This window comes from Ochotona princeps, chromosome 3 (genome assembly GCF_030435755.1).
Source record: "Ochotona princeps isolate mOchPri1 chromosome 3, mOchPri1.hap1, whole genome shotgun sequence".
In the NCBI taxonomy this organism is placed as follows: domain Eukaryota; kingdom Metazoa; phylum Chordata; class Mammalia; order Lagomorpha; family Ochotonidae; genus Ochotona; species Ochotona princeps.
In genome coordinates this window covers 115189093-115195785 of record NC_080834.1, presented here as the reverse complement: position 1 = coordinate 115195785, position 6693 = coordinate 115189093, and the positions used below count along the sequence as shown (strand labels likewise).

At 43.9% G+C, this 6693-nt stretch overlaps 1 pseudogene; it reads right to left on the bottom strand.

Moving 5' to 3' along the window:
- Nucleotides 1-580: 580 nt before the first annotated feature.
- On the bottom strand, nucleotides 581-2284 carry LOC101533657 (T-complex protein 1 subunit zeta-like; annotated as a pseudogene).
- Between the last annotated feature and the right edge of the window lie 4409 nt (nucleotides 2285-6693).

Genomic DNA, 6693 nt, shown 5'->3' with positions numbered 1-6693 from the left:
ATTACTCAACCATTAAATTTTTTTCAAAGGGGTATTTAATAAGTAGATAACACACTTCTCTAACATGTCATTTAGTCACCACAGCTCAAGCAAATCATCCTGTCCACTGCGTAAAGCGGATCTGCTTTATAGTGTACACGCTCAGTGCAGCTTTAAAATACTGTAATTACAACCGCAGAACATCGTAACTTGAACAGGTGTCAGTGCGCTCTCATTCCAGATGGGAAAAGGAAAATTCTTTTTTTTTTTTTAAGATTTATTTATTTTTATTACAAAGTCAGATATACAGAGAGGAGAGACAGAAAGGAAGATCTTCCGTCTGATGATTCACTCCCCAAGTGAGCCGCAACAGGCCAGTGCTGCGCCGATCTGAAGCCGGGAACCAGGAACCTCTTCCAGGTCTCCCACGCGGGTGCAGGGTCCCAATGCATTGGGCCGTCCTCGACTGCTTTCCCAGGCCACAAGCAGGGAGCTGGATGGGAAGTGGAGCTGCCGGGATTAGAACCGGCGCCCATATGGGATCCCGGGGCTTTCAAGGCGAGGACTTTAGCCACTAGGCCACGGCGCCAGGCTCAGGAAATTTTTTTTGAAAATCATTTGAAGCTTGGTTTTCATGATCATTCTAGAGTCTTCAAGATTCAGACTCAGAAGTGTCAATTGAATCTTTCAGAGAAGACATCCCAGCTCGCATGATCTCATCAACCAAGAGAATGTTGATGGCGATCACAGTGCAAGAGTGAAGAAGCAGTTTGTTTACACAGTAGTTATCCCATATGCCTACTTCTGCTGCTCCACAAGTCGGCCTGATTCTGAATGTTCTGCTTGAACTTTAACTAACGTTTCCTGAAGGTCAAAACCAGAGTTCTGAACAAGAACCTTGGGAATAATGAGCAAGGCATCAGCAAATGCCTGAACTCCAAGTTGGGCCCTGGCCTTTATCCTAGACTTATATTTTCTCATTGGTTCTGCCATTGCCACCTCCACTGCACCACCACCAGGAACCACACAGCCATCATCAATAGCATTTTTGACAACCCTTAAGCCGTCTCTTACTGCATCTTCGATCTGAGTTAATGTGTACTTGTTCGGTCCTTTGATCAGTAATGCGACAGATAGAGGATTGTTACATTTCCCAATAAAGGTGAACGTCTCTTCTCCCAATGTATACTCATACACAAGTCCAGCATGTCCCAGTCAGGATTTAGGTCATCTAAAGAATTGAGAGGCACTCCACGCAAGCAAGAGTCAGCCTCTCCATGTTTCTCCTCTTGGCTCTGCGCAGAGCCACTATGCCTTCTTCGGCAAGAGCATCTAAGGAAACGGGGTCGATTCCCTTTTGATTAATAACAACAAATCCTTTATCTGAATCGCCACAGACTTTCTTTTTCAGTTCCACTATCTTTTTAACTCTGTTTTCAATGAATTTTCTTTCAACTTTTACTAGTTTTTCTCTCTCTTCTGCACTCCTGTGGGAAAAAAAAAAAAAAAAACAGAACTCACTTCCGTTTTCTCATATTCCAGGGACACATTGCAGGTGAGGATGTACGCATCCTCAACTCTTTTCTTCATATCAAGATGCCGCGCCCCATGGTCCATAACAAGCCCTTTGATTAAGCTTGTATCAGTTTCAGGTTTATGTTTCATCTCCATAATCTCAACCATGAAGAGGTCAATAGGTTTGTCTTGTTTCTTAATGGCCAAAGTGGAGTCCACCACAGCCTCTGTTAAGACATCCGCAAGCTCAGCATGAACCTTTGTGCGCAGAGGTGTCCTGGCCGCGTCTGTGTCTCTCTGTCCATCTCTCTGTTTACTTTGATTCGTTCCAAAACCTGAACGGCCTTTTCCTTTGCAGCTTCAAATCCTTCACTGATTATTCTGGGATGAAGACCCTCAGAAATGTAGAGATCCGCCTGCGTCAGCAGCTCCCCGATGATGAGCACATTGGAAGTCGTACCATAGCCAGTTACATTATCCTGCGCCGTCGCCACTTTGGCTAGTAACGAGGCAGTCGGGTGCTGGATTTGCATTTCATGCAGCAGAACATTGCCGTCTTTGGTAAGCTTGATTTCACCAGCGCCAGAAACAAGCGTCTTCATGGTGCCTTCAAGCCCCAAGTTGGTCCTCAGCACGTCCTGTAGCCCCCGGGCTGCGCTGATGTTGACCGCTAGCGCGGCCTGGGCTCTGGCCACCTCGGCCTTGGGCTTCAGGGTCTTCACTGCGGCCATGGCTAAGCCCGCAAAGGAAAACCAAGATTAACCAAAGCAGTGACTAAGGCCGGTTCAGCGTGGCTGTAAGAGCGATGTCCGGGCCTTCTGGAAGCGTCAGGCGTGCAGGGCCCGCCCCCAGCGTGCCTGTGCACCGCCGCCATTGGGCGGTGGGTCGGAAGGCGGCCGCTGATTGGGTCGATCCCCTATGGCAGCGGCTGTCTGGCTCGCCTCCTTATCGGTGTTAATACACTTGCACTTCCAGATTGTAAATGCGTAAGTGAGTGTTGGTAGGGAGATTCCCACGAATGCCCTAATTGTCTTGTCATGGGATCAAAGGTCATGCATGAGGAGGTGAAATCAAGTTATACCCAACACAGAATGCCTCGCGGTTCTCCTGTCCCTTAATGGAGCATTCCGGAAGTGACCTGTGCATGAATCCATGGAGATTCACAGGCCTCTCAAGCACCATTGTTTTTTGCAATACACATTTTCTTTAAAGATTTATATATTTATTTATTCATTCATTCATTGGAAAGACAGATACACAGAGAGAAGCACAGAGAGAAAGGTCTTCCCTCTGTTGGTTCACTCCCCAAGTGGCCACAAGGCCCGGAGCTTAGCTGATCCAAAGCCAGGAGCTTCTTCCGGGTTTCCCACGTGAGTGCAGGGTCCCAAGGCTTTGTGCTATCCTCTACTGTCTTCCCAGGTTACAGCAGGGAGCTGGAAGGGAAGTGGAGCAGCTGGGACATGAACCAGCGCCCATATGGGAGCCTGGAGCCTGCAAGGAGAGGATTTTAGCCACTAGGTTTTCGCACCAGACCCCGTAATACACATTTTTTCAGAATTTTTGAAGACCCACCGTAAAGTCAGTGACACTCAAACAATTTGGAAATTTGCATCTCTATACAAAGACACCAGAATAGTAACTGTACATTTGAAGAAGGAAAAAAAAAAAGCAGGAGGAATTCCTCCAGCAGCTTCAGATTTACTGTAAGCCACCGTCATCCCAGCAAACTGCTTGGTTTCCTCCCAGCTTCACGCTTCAATTCGTTTTATGACATTAGGATAACCTCGATTCTGAAACTTGGCAAGGACTTTTTTTGAAAGGAAAATTATGATTTGGTCTCACTCATGAATATATCTATGTCACATGCAAGAAAATCCAGCAATATGTCATGGAGCAAGTTGGGCAGTAATGTCACTATGTGTGCTTGATATAATTATGTACGTACGAAATTTGAAAGAACCTACAACCAAATTGGTGTGTAAATCACGAATTTTTTACAAAGTTCACAAACATGATTTGCCTATCTGTCAACTGACAATAAAGTTGAAATGAAATTCATAGTATACATTTTCAGTAGTAAAGAGCATATCAAACATCAAAGAAAAAGCTAATAAAAGACAAGCAAGACCTGCATGGAGAACTATAAAATACAAATGAACAAAAGGTTACGCAAATAAATAGGGCATTCTACAGTCACAGTTTGGAAGTTCTAGTTTATTAAAGATGTCAATTCTTCCAAAACTGCTGGACTCTAGGTTTGGTATACGCTTGCAATGGGGGAATCTCAACTGAACTTGAGCTGTGGTTATGCAACTAGGTGGAGGACTCCACCGTGGTGGGAGGGTTTGGGGAGGGGTGGGGAGAACCCAAGTACCTATGTAACTGTGTCACATAACACAATGTAATTAATGAAGTAAAAATAATCAATAAATTAAAAAAAAGATACTCAAAATGTTCATGGAAGGGTGAATGTCTGGCATGATGGTTAAGTTGACATATACACATGTCATAATAGAGTGCTTGGGTTTGATTCCCAAGTCCGGATCCTGATTCTATGTCCCTGCCAATACGAACCCTGGGAGGCAGGGGTGTTGGTTCAATAGTTGGCTCTGTTCCCCCACCCGGAAGATCTGAGTTGCGTTACTCACTCCTGGATTTGGCCTGACCCAGTTCCTGCCTCTGGAAGTATTTCAGGGAATGACCCATGGATGGGAGTTCTGTGTTGGTCTTTTCTGTCTCTGTTTCCTGAATAATAAAAAAAAATTTTTTTAAGTTCATGGAAACAGAGTTAAGTGCATGTTGGTGCAAACAGATTTGAAATTCATGTTTAGTTTCTTTATGATACTCATCTCCATGAACTTGGTGCAGATGCTGCGTGGATTCAGTGTAACCTCAAGCAGCCGCTTAGTGTCTTCTCGCCTCCCCCTTCCCACCAGCCTGAAAACAATCTGAAATTTTGTATGAAATCACAAAGATAACCAACAAGAATACTTTATAGCAAGAACAAAAGTAAGTTGGGTTTGCCTATCAGATGCAGTGTTTAAAGTACATAATTAAGATAGTCAAATATTGCCTCCAGAATAGGCATGGAGAGAAACAGAAAGGACTAGGAAGTCTCCAAACACACACACACACACACACACACACGCAAATGTACGTATTCATCAATTTTGGCCATTATCAGTATGGAAAAGACAATTCTTGAAGCATTTGTTATTTTCAAATTGCAAATATGTGAGTCAGGGTATCCTTGGAAAAAACATAAACTTGTGGTTTACATGAAACTTTAAAAACGATACAAACATTTTTTTTTTTTTTTTTTTTGCTGGAAGGAAGATATGTTTAAGGATGTTTGCTGATGCTCTCATTAACATTTGTGCATCTAGCTGCCAGTAGGTATTCTGAACTGTGGAAAATGGAAATGACCTTCAGACAGGCAGGGCCCTGGAGTTCTGTGCGGCGGTCCCTTTGGCTTGGTTCATCCATCTACTCTTCCTGCAGCGCTGCGTCTTCCGAGTTTGTGTGACACACAGGTTTCTTAGAGAAGCAGACAGTTACAGCTCAGCCTCCAGTGTTACTTTTTTTTTTTTTAGATTTATTTATTTTTATTACAAAGTCAGATATACTGAGAGGAGGAGAGATAGAGATGAAGTGGAGCTGCCGGGACCAGAACCAGCGGCCATATGGGATCAAGGCGAGGACCTTAGCCACCAGGCCACGCCGCCGAGCCCCAGTGTTACTTTTTGAAAGCCTCAGCTCTGGCAACCTTATGAGGATCCCAGTGTAGATAATGTCTACACCTCTAAGACTGACTTATTAAAACCCACCCCATTTGTTAAGGCTGATTCAATTGTTAAAAGAACTCTGTAAATTTCCCTTTACCAAAATACATTTCCCCCACCTTGTCATCAGAGTAATCACCATTTAAGGTTGGAGGGGTGGGAGAGAAAAGGCTTTGGTACACGTGGCAAACACGTAATTCAATTTCTTCCTGACCTTGTGCCACCAAGTGGAACGAGTTGGGCATATAGGTGGCTTGGCACAGCCCATCTTCAGGAAAACATCCTTGGATGACATTGCAGTGTAAATGGCTTTATGAAAGCAACCAGTGCAGCTTGGACAGCTGATAGGCAGCAGCTCTTCTATGCAAACATATGAGATACTGAGTGCACACCTGTCACTGCCGAACACTACTGCTTGTGAAGTCTCACACCTGCGTGTTAGTTAAAAAGGGACCTGCAAGGCAACAGAAAGTTAGAGCACAGCTGTTTTCCCTGTCTTTGCTGACTTGATTAAAGAGCCTTTTAGGATGACAAAAAACTTTATGCATCTTTCAGAGCATCTGGGTCTCAGGTGTCTATCCAGGTGTCTATTACATGTTTTCATTATTTTTGACGGATGGTAGTTTCATTGAAGATTTGGTTATGGTAGCACAGGAATTCTGAGTGTTGATCAACCTTTAAATGATAGCAAGTATTTTTTTTTATTGCTTACTTTTATTCTTTGTTTTTAGCTTACTTAGTCATTTACCTGTTTGTGGACATCTGGATTATTTCATTTTCTCCCCCACTGTTTTAAACAACGGCTTTGAGGACGTTTTTCAGTCAAAGAAATTATGTTCATTTTCTTATGTGAAGAGAAATTGTAATGAAAGAAAACAGGAAGAAAAAAGTTAATGAATAAAAATATACGAAATATGGGCCCGGTGGCGTGGCCTAGCGGCTAAGGTCCTCGCCTTGAAAGCCCTGGGATCCCACATGGGCGCCAGTTCTAATCCCAGCAGCTCCACTTGCCATCCAGCTCCCTGCTTGTGGCCTGGGAAAGCAGTTGAGGACAGCCCAAAGCTTTGGGACACTGCACCCGTGTGGGAGACCCGGAAGAGGTTCCAGGTTCCCGGCTTCGGATTGGCATGCATCGGCCCATTGCGGCTCACTTGGGGAGTGAATCATCGGACGGAAGATCTTCCTCTCTGTCTCTCCTCCTCTGTGTATATCTGGCTGTAATAAAAATGAATAAATATTTAAAAAATATATATATATATACGAAATATCACTTGCTCAGAAATAGCTGCTTAAGGCTGTGAGAGCATGCATGCCTGTGAATATGTATGTCTAGCTATCAAACTGAGATGACACGCATTTAGAAAAATTGCGTGGTTTCATGATAGTTTTGGGGCTTAAAACCCTTATTTAGCAATAA